The 14,630-nt window shown below is 35.9% G+C and overlaps 1 long non-coding RNA gene across 3 annotated transcripts in view; it reads right to left on the bottom strand.

The window, feature by feature from the left end:
* Positions 1-1,213, bottom strand: part of LOC110212493 (uncharacterized) — a 31,014-nt gene extending 29,801 nt beyond the window's left edge. For all 3 annotated transcript variants that reach the window (XR_002325685.2, XR_002325684.2, XR_013485722.1), the window contains exon 1: positions 1,047-1,213. This is a non-coding gene — a long non-coding RNA (uncharacterized LOC110212493). The remainder of the gene's footprint in view (positions 1-1,046) is intronic.
* Positions 1,214-14,630: the final 13,417 nt, after the last annotated feature.

Consider the following 14,630-nt stretch of genomic DNA (forward strand, 5'->3'; position numbering starts at 1 on the left):
CTAGATCTCCTTTCCTCAGTATTCCCTGGTTTGTGTTTGATTTTTGCTTTTGCCTGCAACTTTGGGTATGATATCTCTGGGCTTCCTTTCCATTTCCTTCGTTAGCCCACCTGTTCTTTAATTTCTGGCATAACATCCAGTAGCTTCCCACAGGAAGGCCTTGTAAATCACATTCTCTAACAGCCACTTCTAAAATTCAACCCTCAATGATATTATTGGTGTTTTCAACAATTTTATGAATATCAGGTATTGCCTTATTAACTTAATGGATTATAATGGCCTAATTATTCATTTCAAATGAGACATTGTAGTGATGGAGAGTTCAGATAGAGATACAGAAATAAAGAGAAACAGAACCATACAGGGATAGCAGTTAACAAAACCTGAATACCACTAACAAGAGGTGTCAGTGAACTGGTATACTATGCTCTAGGTGCCATACTAAGTGATGGAGGTACAGAGAAAGACAAAAGTCCCTTTTCTCAATGAGATTAGAGTTTCATGGGGAGATAACATGCAAACAACTATGTACAAACAAGCTACATATAGGATAAATTAGAGATTGTCAGCAGAGGGAAGACACTGGCATTAAGGGATATTGGGAAAGGATTCTTGCAGAAGGTTGAACTTTAACTGAGACTTGAAAGAAGACAGGGAAGCTAGGAAGCAGAAATGAGGAGGGAGAGAGTTCCAGGCATGGGGAGGGTAAAGAACAGATGCTAATGGGAAACAGTCTCAGGATGCAGCCCCATTCCCTTTAGCCTAGGTTATCATACAGTAGGTGGCTTTGAAATAGTGCAATGGTTTTCACACTCTGGGTCCAGAGCCCTCAGAATTAAAATTTATATAGACAAAGAGCCAGCTGTGATCTATAGGGAAAGATAGTAACACAGTCAGAATCAGTAAAATGAGGGTATTTTCTAATTTTCCTGATAATTAATGGAAATAAGGGGGCAGGGTAGGCAGCTAGGTGACATAGCAGAGTGCCAGGCATGGCATCAGGAAGATTCATCTTCCTGAGTTCAAATCTGGCCTCAGATACTTACTTAGCTCTATGATCCTGGGCAAGTCACTTATCCCTGTTTGCCTCAATTCCCTCGTTGTAAAATGAGCTGGAGAAGGAAATGGTGAAGCACTCCAGTACCTTTGCCAAGAAACCCCAAATGGAGTCTGAAAAGTCAGATGACTGAAAAACAACTGAACAACAGCAAGGGCTCGGATGCAGGGAAGTTAACTCCAACTACGTCATCCAGCAAGAAGCTAGAATTGAAGGGGAGGGAAGGCAGTGGAGATAACTCCAAATCTCTGGATTTATTAGTCTTAGCATACCTGCCTTCTAGAGGCGGGGCCATACCAGTCAAACTGGTTTTCAGCATTTCAGACATAATAAAGAAAACATTTGCTGGCAAAGGGTATTGACCACTCTTGTGGAAGAATCTAGGAGAGGCAAATCAAAGCTTGTCCTATAGATTGTCCCATCCTTTAGATTTTACTGTTTTAGGATCATCATTACTACCTTTTGAGGTTAGTGCTATTATTTTCTCCCATTTTACAGAAGAGGAAATTGAGGCTAAGAAGGATTAAGTGGCTTGCCTAGGGTAGCACACCTAATAAGTATCTCAGGTAGGGTTTGAACCCAGCTCCTTCTGACTAAGTTCAGTGAGCACTCTGTCTACTATTCTTAGCTCCCACCATAGTTGGATATATGATCTCTGATTACAAGTCGTAGAACACTGCAGAACCTTCAAAGTTAAAACCATAATCACCAAACAAACTCAGACTTTGTCCTCTACTACTACCATGAATTATACAATTGGCATACGCAAATTCTTCTAAAGGGGATTGACTCTAAGTTAATATTTCCTGCTAGTTTCTTTTGTATTTGTTATGATATCTCCTTTAGTATTTATGATTTTTGCTGATTAGTTTTCTTTCTACTCTTGAACAGTTTGCTAATGGTTTATTAATCTTGTCTTTAAAAGAAAAACTACTCATTTTATTTATCAGTTCAATTGTCCTTAAGTTTATATTTCTGTTTATTTCTTCATTTACTTTTATAATTCATCTTTTTTTTTAAAACTCACTCTAGACCGAGCTCAGAGGAAAAAGAAGTCTGAAGTCTGAAGCCTGCCTTCAGGCATATTCACACTTCCCTATCTCTTCCTGGGGGAGGAAGCCTGGTTCCCACACATGATGACTTGTCCTTACTACACAACCACACAATCAAGACAAAATAGTTCTTTCTTCTTTCATTGGAGCCTCAACCAGAATGGAGTGTTATAAGTCTAGAACAATGGTGTCAAAATCATATAGAAACAGGGGCCACTAAACTGGATCTCTGTGGACCGTGGACTTAGAAAACCACAAATTAACATTATCTATATTGGATTTTATTTTTATTTTATTAAATATTTCTCAATTTAATTTTCATCTGGTTCAGGCTACTGGAATTTTGTGAGCTTAGGGCATACAGGCTAGGAGTTTGACACTTCTGGTATAGAAGATTCATAATCCTGTACCAGGTGAGCAGAATGAGACCCGTATTTTCAGACTTGGCCTATGTGTGGATTTGTTTTGTTTGACTATTTTTTTTATTACAAGGAAAATTTTTCGAGGGGAGAAGGAGAATTTTGAGGGAGAAGAAAGATGGAAACAGAGGGCTAGTGATAACAACGTTTAAAAAAAAAAGAAAAGAAAAATTGACTGAAACTTTTTTTTAATGCACAGAACAGAACAAAGTTCAGAGGCAGACATAAACAAACAGAATGCTTTGGAATTAGTGCTTTGAATTATTATAGTTTCCAAGAACAAGTTTAGCTAAATAGAGATTGTTATACTTTTTTTTTAAAGCTGGACATAATAGAAATTCACAGTTTCATGCACAATCTTTCTTATGTTCTTTATATGAGAAAATGCTCGTTTTTGTTGATGTTTTTTGAGTTCAGTATAAAGTTAAAATCCTGAAGAAGAAAAAAATAAAATGTATAGGTAATCGCAAAAGAGGAGCTCATTGGAAGGAGGAAGAACTGTCTTGATTGATTTGGAGCCTAGATATGAGTCCTTTGCATTTTTTTTTTTAGTGAAATAAAGAATGCCCCACATTAAAAAAAAAAAAGTAAAGGGTTGATTCACTACTGATTTCAACTGTTTTTTCCTTTGTGGGGAAGGTCTTCAGCCAAAGAAAGAGCTAAATCTGGAAGACTGCATTGGTCATGATGAGGGTAGGATTTACCAGAAAAGGTAGGGAAGATTCCTTGGTTGGTTATGGGTTCAGGTAGCAGTCTTTTGCATTGTGTTTTCTATTGGATGAAATGAAGGCTGCCTTGTATGATGTATCTTATTAAACTGAATGCTTGTGTGGCAGTTGAGGACCCTTTTGCTTTCTATAGAGAACAAAATATAAGCTATATATTCTCATGCTTTCAGCAAATATTCTGGATGAAGGAAAATTAGTCAAATTCTGAGGTTCTTGGGGGATATTCTAGGAGGGGACAAAATGAGTAAAAGAGAATGAATTCTTAGGAATACCTCAAAAATAAACCCACACTGTGCAAAACTAATGTTGGTGCTCTGAAGAACAAATTACGAAAATATCTGAGAAATAAAAGGAAGGAAATAAAACAAATTTATGAGTAACCCAGGGTAAAGAGAAAATTATTTCAGTCAACTGAAAGGTGAAAATTTATCCAAGATAAAATCCTAGATAATTTATCCTAGAAAAATTTATTAGAAAAGAAGGGGGGTTGAATTTTTGCACATTTTTGTTTTTGTTTTTGGCAGTGTAAATCTTAGATCTTATTCCTTCCTCTGAGATTTGTCTATTTAAATTATGAATTTCCTGTTGTTTCAGTTTGGATAATTTATATTTTTGTAGACAATAACCTATTTCCTCTAAATTCCCAAGTTCGTCAGACTATAGGTATGTATAATACTTCCTGTTAGTTTCTTTTGTATTTGTTATGATCTTTCCTTTAGTATTTATGATTTTGCTGATTTGTTTGCTTTCTCCTCTTGTTATGGTGGTTTACTAATGGTTTATTAACCCTGTCTTAAAAAACAACATAACTATTTGATGGATCAGGACTTCCGGAAGCCAAAATGGTAGGCTAAGCAGTAAATCTAACTTTGCCACATTCACCTCCAAGCAACCATAAAATAATGCCTCAGAGCAAGTCTTCTAATGATAGAACCAGCAAAAAGATGGGATGAAACAATCTTTTAGACCAAGAGTCTTGGAAGAATAGTGGGAGGGGGTCTGTCTCACTTGCATGGGAGGGGATCTCATTCCAGAACAGGAGGTGTCCCAGCAAGCCAGCAGTAAGCCACACCTCAGCAAATCAGGGAATATCCTGAGCCCATAGCCCAAGCAGACAGGCATCCTCCAGTCATGCTTCAGTGCAGCCCTAGGTTGGGGGGGAGGCAAAGAGTGGGAAAGCAGAAACACTCCACTAGGCCTTAGCATACCTCAGACACCACCACTAGGGCCCCACCTCAGCACCAGGTAAACTGCCAGACTCCAATAATGCCAGCTACCCCACTCCCACCCCCTCAGTGCAGTACTAGACATGAGGGCCCCCCAGGTAGTAATCATAACTGTGAATGTGAATGGGATGAACTTTCCCATAAAACAGAAGTGGATAGCTGAGTGGATCAAAAATCAGAATCCTACAATATGTTGTTTACAAGACACACGCTTGAAGCAGAGAGACATACACATGGTAAAGGTAAGAGACTGGAATAGAATCTGTTGTGTTTCAGTTGAAGTTAAAAAAAAAAGCAGGGGTAGCAATCCTGATCTCAGAGAAAGTAAAAGCAAAAATAGACCTAATTAAAAGAGATTATGAAGGAAACTACATCTTGCTAAAAGGTATCATAGACAATGAAAAACAATATCAATACTAAACATATATGCACCAAGTGGTATAGCATCCAAATTCTCAAAGAAGTGAGTTACAGGAAGAAATAGATAGCAAAACCATACTAGTGAGGGACCTCAATTGTCACCCTCTCAGAACTCAATAAATCCAATCAAAAAATAAAGAAACTAAGAAGGTAAGTAGATTATCAGAAAAGTTAGATATGACAGACCTTTGGAATGATCTAGACATAAAGGATGGAGGGAGAAGTACACTTATTCATTTCTGATAGGATAGCAAACTTGTAGAATCTCTTTGGAGAGCAATCTGGCAAAACACAGTCAAATGTGTAAAATAATCATACCCTTTTATCCGTAATTCTATTTTTGAGAATATACTCATGTTTTTCATTAATTATTATTATTTGAAGTAACTAGCTGTTCAAAGATTTTTCATGGTGGCAATCTTTGTAATTGCAAAAAAAAAAACAGCTGGGGTAACTTAAATGTCCAATAACTAGGGAATGATTTTAGAAAATAACAAATATTGTATTAATGTTACAGAGTAACATAAGGATACTCCTTCTATTTTACTGGTATAAAGAGCTCCCAAGAAGGAAATTCCCCTACCAATGTAGGCTGACATTTTCTCTTTGATACACAGTCTTGGACTTCTGGGGGAGGAGTCAAGATGGCAGAGTAGAGGAAGCACTCAGCAGAGCTTCCCTAATATTCTTCTCCAGACAACTTTAAATAATGCCATAAATAGAATTCTGGAATGGCAGAATCTACAAAAGGTCAGGGTGAGACATTCTTCCAGCCCAAGACAACTTGGGAGGTCAGAAAGAGAGATCTGTGACATAGGGTGGAGGCTGGCCCAGAGCCCATATGAATTCAACACCAGTGGTGGAACTTGGTGGTGGTGACAGCAGCAGCAGCAGCAACAGCTTCAGGAGCTCTCAAGCCAAAGATGTTAAGGGGATATGGCAACTGGTCAGAAAGAGATTACCATCATAGTACTGGATACAGGACCAAATGCTATTTGGCAACTCCATTGCTTAGACCCACTTCTGGGTCACAGTTCAAGGATCACTGCTGTCCCAAGGGATCTGGGGACCTTCTTGGGTAAGGACCAGAGTGCAGACCAGAAGAACAGTGACCCCCACCTCTCCCTGGATCACACCACTTTGGAAACATCAAAAACTTCCAAACCCCAGTACTAGCTCTTAAAATAGTGGTGAAAAAAAAATCTGAAACATGGGACCCCACCCCATACTAGGAACAGAATCCAACTTTAACAAATTTAACGTCAATAAATAGGCTGGGAAAATGAGCAAACAACAACAAAAAGAACCTGACGCTGAAAAGCTACTGTGGTGATATGGAAGATCAAGACACAAATTCAGAAGAAGACAATGAAGTCAAAATAGCTACAAGCAAAGCCTCAAAGGAAAAAAATGTGAATTTAACACAATCCCAACAAGAATTATTTAAAGCGTTTAAAAAAGATTTTCAAAGTCAAATAAGGGTGGTAGAGGAAAAATTAAGTAAAGAAATGAGAGAAAAGGAAGAAAATTATGAAAAGACAATTAAGGGTTTGGTAAGAAAGTCACCAAAAAATACTGAAGGAACTAATACTTTAAAAATAGAATCGAACAAATGGAAAAATAGGTACAAAATTTCACTGATGAAAATAATTTTTTAAAAATCAGAATTTTCCAAATGAAAAAAAAAAGAGGTACAACAACTCACTGAAAAAATTAATTCCATAAATCTTAGAATTGGGCAAGTGTAAGCTAAAGAAACAATAAAACAAAGTCAAAATAATGAAAAAAAAAGAAGAAAATATAAAATATTTCACTGGAAAAACAACTGAATGAAAAGTAGATTGAGGAGAGATGATTTAAGAATTATTGGACTACCTGAAAGGCATAATCCAAGAAAGAGTCTAGACATTTACAAAATTATTATGGAAAACTGCCCCAATATAGAACCATACAGTAAAATAGAAATTAAGGAATCAACCAATCACCATCTGAAAGAGATCTCAAAATGAAAACCCCCAGGAATATTATAATCAATTTGAGAGCTTCCAGATCAAAGAGAAAATATTTCAAGCAGCCAGAAAGAAGCCATTCAAATATCATGCAGCCACAATCAGGATCACATAACATTTAGCAAATATCACTTTAAAGGAATGGAGGGCTTGGCGTATGATATTCTGAAAGGCAAAGAAAAGAAATAGGATTACAACCAAAAACAACCTACCTGGCAAAACTGAGTACAATCCTTCAGGGGGAAAATGGATATTTAATGAAATAGAGGACTTTCAAGCATTCCTGATACAAAGCCCAGAGCTGAATAGAAAATTTGACTTTACAAAACATACACTCTTAACAAGATACTTGAGGGGCACTGACAGGGTAGGTAACTTGCCTAGAATTATATAGCCAACATGCTTCAGAGGCAAGACCTGAACCTAGATCTTCCTGGCTCCAAGATCAGCTCTGTACCATTACTCTAGCCTTCCTTTTCTTTCTCCATTCCATCCACATAAATATTTTGGATATATTTTGTTTTCACGTCTCCCAAATCATCTTCATCCTTCTCCTTCCCTACTCCCAGAGAGCTATCCCATGTAATAAAGAATGATTTCTAATCTTTCTTTCTAATATAATGGAATACTTGAGGGTAATAACAGCTAGTCTAAGACTTAATAGATACATTCCATGGAATTTCTTGAAGTACATAGAGGTGGAATGTCATAAAACTGAAATGTCAAGGCAGCACAGTACTGGGAAAAGGCACTGATTTTTAAGTCAGAGAATTTAGATTTAAAACACACTTTTGAAGATTTCTCATTAAAGGTTTGCTGTCTCTAAATCTAACCTTGCATCCACTATATCCTGTTACTGTTCAATTAAGACCAATAAGTATGAGAATTACAAAGGAACATGGAAAGATTTTTTTTATGGAAAAATTGCTCAGTGGGGGGGAAAAACAGGACCAGAATACATTACCTCTATAATAACAAAAGTAAATGGAAATGAATGCATAAAGAGCCATAATGGAATCTTATTGGAAATGACTGAGAAATTATGACATTTGATGGGTTGAAATTTACTTTAACATAAATAATTCCAAAGCAAGTATAATTTACTGAGTTGTTAATATTGTTCAGAACAAATAAATGTTTAAAAAAGAATATTTGAGGAAGGCAATTTGACAGAAGGTTAAGAGAAGATTGGGAGGGAGAAAAGGAGAATAGGGATGGCTTTCACAGGTATTGTGTCACTTCTTCTGAAGAGACTCTTCAAAGAGTTGAAGTTATCATTTTAATGGTGCCATTGCATTAGTTTGTAGTAGTTTGGAGAAGAGTGGAACTCAATGTTCTCTTTTATAGATGACTCCCCAGTGGCTATTTAAATGTACTGTGATTTCCAGGGTGGATCAATGAAAGCTGTGTACATTGAGAAATGCTTTTATCTTACATTAAGATCCATAGAGGAAATGTGAAACAAAACATTTTTTGTCAGAGAGAGAATAAAGAACAGAGAAAAATATAACATTCTCAGGGTCATTTTTTAGAGTACATTGAAATGCATGCACTAGACAGAAACAATAATCACTGAATTATCTTTATAAATGCATGAGTAAATAATTTCCCTTATCCTATTTCCTTGATTATCCCGAAATGCACCAAACCTCTTTCTAGCTGTGATGGGTTTTCTATGTAGTCTTTTTTTGTCTATTCATTTAATTCTACTTTTCCATAAATTTATGTTCTTAGGGACTTTCAGAAAGCAAATACATTTTTATCCTTTGCCTTGGTTCTACTCTCAGCTGAAAGCTTTTAACTTATATTACTGAGAAAATTGAGGCTATTTGACATGAGTTCCTTCTCCCATTCCTGTCATATGAAAACCTTTTGACATCATCCCCCATTCTCTCCTTTCCCCTACTCTCTAATAATGAGGCATCTCTCTTTCACAAGGCCAACTTTTCTACTTGTGTACTTGATCCATCTCCTACCATTTTCTCTAGTAAATTATAGCCTCAATCATCTTACTTCATTAGCTCCCTTTGGAAGCTAGCTGCCCCTTATACTCTTTTACCCTTTACTTATTTGAAAGAAGTGAGCCCTGAGTTCATATTAAATTTTATTTCTTAGATAATATTTTTAAGCTTTTAGTGGTAGCTAGGGAAAATTATTTAGGATCCAAGATTCTAGAATGATGGAATTGTAAGAACTCTTTAAGTACAACATAATACGCAATATTTTGTATTTCTATGCTATCACAAAGCTGTTTTTTCTTTTTTTTTTAATATTGCCTAAACTTTAACAGGTTCAAGAGGAATCTTCACCCATCAATGTAATTCTCTGACACTACTATCAAATGTCTTGACATTAATCTCAAGCTATCCTAAAAGTAGAATGGGTTACTTTACAGATTACCGAGTTCTCTATCATTTGAAATCTTCAAGAGGACATTGGATGGCCATTGGTCAGGGATATTAGAGAGGAATTTCATCTTCAGCAATAAGTTGGACTAAATGACCTCTGACTTCTCCTTCAGAAGTCTGTGGTTCTCCATTCTTTTATTCAAGTTTTTCCCTTAACCTGACTTTGATTTGCTTATGGCTGCATGAGCTAAATGTTATTGATTAAATATTGGCATTCAATCTTTCAATATGTATTTATGAAGCATCTACTATGTACCAGGTACCTGGCTAGGTGAAAGGGATTCTAAAACAAAACCGGAAGTCTCTGTCCTTAGGGAATTTATAGGGGCAGGATTGGGTGGGGAGATATGTAAATACAAAATAAATGCAAAGTGGATACAAAGTTGTTACAGCATTGTATAGGCTTTGTATAGGAGCTAAAAACTTGAAAGAAACTCTAGATTCCAAGGGGTAGAAGGAAAGATTGTATTCCAGGCACTAAGACAGCTTAGGTAAGGACATGGAAGTGGGAGATTAATGTTATATACATAGAAAAGCAAGTAGGAGACTTTAATGGAAATGTACAGTGTGTGTGAAATGTAGAAGGTAATGTACAATAAACCTAGAAAAGGCAGACTGGAGTGAGATTGTTAAATCTTTAAAGGCCATGCTGAGTAGCATGTAATTTAATATTCAGTTTCACTGAGTTCTACTGGGTTGTTATGAAAATAAATTTTGCACATGCTCAGCTATAATCCCTCATGTTGAATTAACTATTGTTGAACGACCTATTTAACAAGAGCATCATAAGCAAAGACAAATTCCAATCTTGGACTCAGTCTCCTTCAACTCTGCTCTCAGTTTTACAAATGGTCTCCACTTGGTCTTCATTATCTAGAAACGGAAAGGCTGTAACTTTTCTTTTTTTAGATTTTGATAACTGTATTTCAATATAGTTGGTTTTTTTGTAATCCTAAGTATGGTATTTTATGTATATTATATATATGTGTGTGTGTATATATATGTGTGTGTGTGTGTGTGTGTGTGTGTGTGTGTATATATAATATATATATATATTATATATATATAATATATATATTATATATATATAATATATATAATATTATATATATATAATATATATATATTATATATATATATATATATATATATATATAATATATATATATTATATATATAATAATATATATATATATAAAATATGTAAATTATACGTATATAGTATTATTCTGAGAAGGAATCCATAGGCTTCACCATAAGGTCAAACAGGTCCAAGACATTGCCTCTGATCTACAGGCTGTTGATTCAAATTCAACAAAACTCTAAATCCCGACTTGTTTTGCCCAATTTTTATCTCTGATCACATTATTGCTGCCACACCTACTCTTCATTTCAGTCTCAGGCCTTTTGTAGCATCTACTCCCAACTCAATAGTTACTATGAATTTTTTAAAGTTAAGTGGGCTGGAATAAGGCCAAGCCTTAAAGAAGCACAGAAAAGGCAGCAAGGCTCTTTTGTGCAGTTGTGGAACACTGGATGTATTTTCAGACTTTTTCAATGTATTGATTGGTTTTGTTGATTTTTTTTCTCCTCTTTCTCTCCCCCCTTTTTTTTTAAAATATTCTTTATTGCGTGGGATGGTTTTCTGAGAGGAGGTAGGCAAGAGATACCAGGAAAAATGTGAGCAGTGTAAAAACAAAGATATCAATAAATTTTTTTTTAAAAGGCAATGGGCAAGGTATGACTCTTGTCCTTTCCTCCCTTCCTATTTATCCCCTTCTTGGTTCCAGCCACTTTTACAAAAAAGAACCCAGACACACTTGTCCAGGAAGGGGAATAGACATGCTTCTTGTTCCTTATTGATATTTCTAGCCCTTCTTACCATCTTCACTGAATGCCCTCTTCTCTTTTGATGTATATTCCAGATACATTCTTTCTGGGAGAATGGGAGTTCAGAATCTGGAGTCACATTCTCCCTTTCTAACTCAACCCTGGCCCTTATTCAATTTACTCCTCTGTTATCAGTCAGTCAATAAACATCTATTAAGTGCCTAATCTGTGCCAGGCACTATGCTAAGCACTGGGGATACAAAAAAAGGCAAAAGACAGTCCCTGACCTGAAGGAGCTCACAGTCTGGTGGGGGAGGGGGGAAACAATGAGTAATCGAGTATGTACAAATAAGCTATATACAGGTTAATAGGAAATAATTAAGAGAGGGAAAAGCACTAAAATTAAAAGGACCTGGGAAAGATTTCCAGGAGCAGGGGATTTTAATTGAGAATTAAAGAAAATTTGTGATTTTGAACAGGTTATTTCTATTAAAGGCAAACTCTTATAAAAGGCAACCTGATGTGCTGTGGCGTTTCTATCTTAAGGAATCACTAACAACAACAATAATAACAGTAACACCTTGCTTCTGTATAGTACTTTCCAATTAAAAAATACTTATTTTATTTATTTATTTTGTTACATTTTGAGTTTCAAGCTCCCTCTCTTCCTCCCAACTCGAACTAAGAGAAGGCCAACACTTGACATAGACATATGTGTGAAATCATACAATACATACTTCCATATATCAGTTCTTTCTGTGGAGAGGGAAAGCATCTTCCTTGATAGGTCCTTTATAGTTGATTTCAATATTCATATAACTCAGAATAGCTTAGTCATTAGTTATTCTTTAAATAATATTGCTGTTAATATGTATAACATTCTCTCGGTTCTTTTCATTTCATTCTTCATTATTTCATGTAAGTCTTTCCATGTTTTTCTGAAATCAACTTGCTCATCATTTCTTACAGCACAGTAGTATTCCATCACTACCATATACTATACTGTATTCAGCCATTCCCCAACTGATAGGCATTCCCTCAATGTGCTTTCCAATTTTTAAAGACCTTTTGCATATTTTATCTCATTTGATTCTCAAAACAACCCAATTAGATCACTCCATTTTATAGATGAGTTTCTGAAAGATTGAATGACTTGTCCAAGTGTGAAAATAGAAGAATCCAGATTTTCTAACTCCTATTCCAATAGTTATTTCACCATAGAAGTCTATAAGCGTACTTTAAAGATTTGGTTATGAGATTGAGACTGCTCACAGGAAAATGAATACCCTACAATATAAAGATTCAGCTTAAAAAGGTGCCATTGAAGAGGTATGTCGGTAAATGTTTTAATAACTGTCTCTCTAAGAAAAAATTTAGCACAACATACTTCTGAGTTTAATCTGCATTCCTATCATTTTTCCCCATCACTCTCTTGTCTAGATAATCAACAAAACAATCATTTGTTCATAATTATTTGATAACTTCTAAGGTATAAATAAATATATATAGTGTATATATATATATATACACTGATAATATTGATTATGTGATCATATATATAATATATATACATATACATATATATGTGTGTGTGTGTGTATGTGTGTGTGTGTGTGTATATATATATATATATATATATATATATATATATATATATATATATATATATATATATATATATACCCCTGATAATTTAACAACTAGCTCTCTAAAACTGAGCTGGCTCCAGCACATTCCTGAACCACTACCACTATTATTATATTGCATGGAATTATGGCCTTGGAAGAGCTCAGGGTAGCCAGTGGCTTCAGGAGTAAGGCAGCCTCAGGGTCTACTCTCTGAGTCTAAGGTTTTATAGCATTTCATAACACAGTAGGAACCAGGTGTTTGGCTAGTACTTAATGGACCACCAAATGGACCGCCAAAAATCCAAGCCTCAGGACTGCTCTTTGACTTGCTTCTTTATGTTTTTGCTCATCTCAAAAGCTGGTATCTCCATCTTTGTCAGTGCTCCTGTCTTTTCCTTCTTTTCCCCACCTATCTCCTCCTATCCCACATTTCCCCCCAGATACCACTGGAATCCAAATCATATTATAATATCTTCAATAGCCCCTCATGTGCAGTCTATAGATATGGTTACTTTATGTTGAAGATGCAATGGAATCTTGGACTGTTAACAGCTTGAGTAATTCTGGAGAACAGGGAAGAGAAAGAGATAGAAACAGAGAGACAGAAAGAGGCAGAGAGAAAGAGACTCAGATATAGAGAGACAGAAATAGGGAGAGGGAGAAAGAGAGAGAGAGAGAGAGAGAGAGAGAGAGAGAGAGAGAGAGAGAGAGAGAGAGAGAGAGAGAGAGAGAGAGAGAGAGAAGCAAAATTATTATGGGAGATTTACCCAGCTTATGAAAATATTTTATAAGGAAAGTCAATAGGAAAATGAAAAATGACTTGCTAAAAGCCTTCTTGGAACACACAAATCCGTGAATTGAGAGGCAACTTCAAGAAAAGTTCTGTTCTTATACTAACTAGATGATACTTGTTACATCCTTCACATAAAAAAGGTTCTTTTATCATTTTAACACCTTAGGTTAATGACCCTCCAAATACTATATTGAAAAGGATAACCCTTATTCCACAACATAAAAGCCCTCCAGATCTACTGGAGGAATTTCTCAAATTTGGACTAATAGATGCCATCAAGAGAATCTGGGAAAAATCATTCCTTCACTTCATATACTGTACTGATGCCAACTCCTTTTGCAAGTATGAAATTAAAAAAATTAAAAATAGAAATTTTATCAAAAGGACTAAGAATACAAACTAGAATTAACAAAAGATAATTTAAAAAAAATCTAAAGACACCCTCCAATGAGAAACTCCCTCCAAAATGTCTGTAAAAGCATTTTAGTCATGTATAGTCATATATACCATAGAATAAACATTTTTTAAGCACCTACCAGGTGGCAGACATTGTGCTGAGCACTGGAGACACAATTAATAAAAAGAAAGACAGTCCCTACCCTCAAGAAACTTCTAATCTAATATGGTGAGACACACAAAAGGAGGTAGGAAAGCAGGAAAAGGAAACCAGGGAGAATCTTGTTCAGTGTTGCTGAATCCAGGTGAGCAGAAGTTGCAAAGTAGAGTGAGCAGAGAAGTTTCTGCCCTCTATAAAAGAAGGCAGTGGGAAGAGTTTGGTACTCCACCCTCCAGCTCTCCAATAAGAGTGGAGTCAAAAACCAGGCAAAGCAGCAGAGGTAGAATGAGCTGAAAAGTCCAGCATACTCTGTGCTCTGGCCTTCTCTCTTCCAGAGCCAGGTGGCCATATCTGCTCACCGTAATGCTGCCACAATTCCTCATCAATAAAATCAGGTAGTAATAATAATAATAATAATAACCTCCCAGGTTTGTGGGAGGCTTCTTCTCTACTACCATAGGCTTGAGTCTCTACCAGCTGTGTTCTCCCCATTGTTAAGTATCT

Source organism: Phascolarctos cinereus, unplaced genomic scaffold (genome assembly GCF_003287225.1).
Source record: "Phascolarctos cinereus isolate Bilbo 61053 unplaced genomic scaffold, phaCin_HiC Scaffold_4;HRSCAF=312, whole genome shotgun sequence".
NCBI classification, from domain to species: domain Eukaryota; kingdom Metazoa; phylum Chordata; class Mammalia; order Diprotodontia; family Phascolarctidae; genus Phascolarctos; species Phascolarctos cinereus.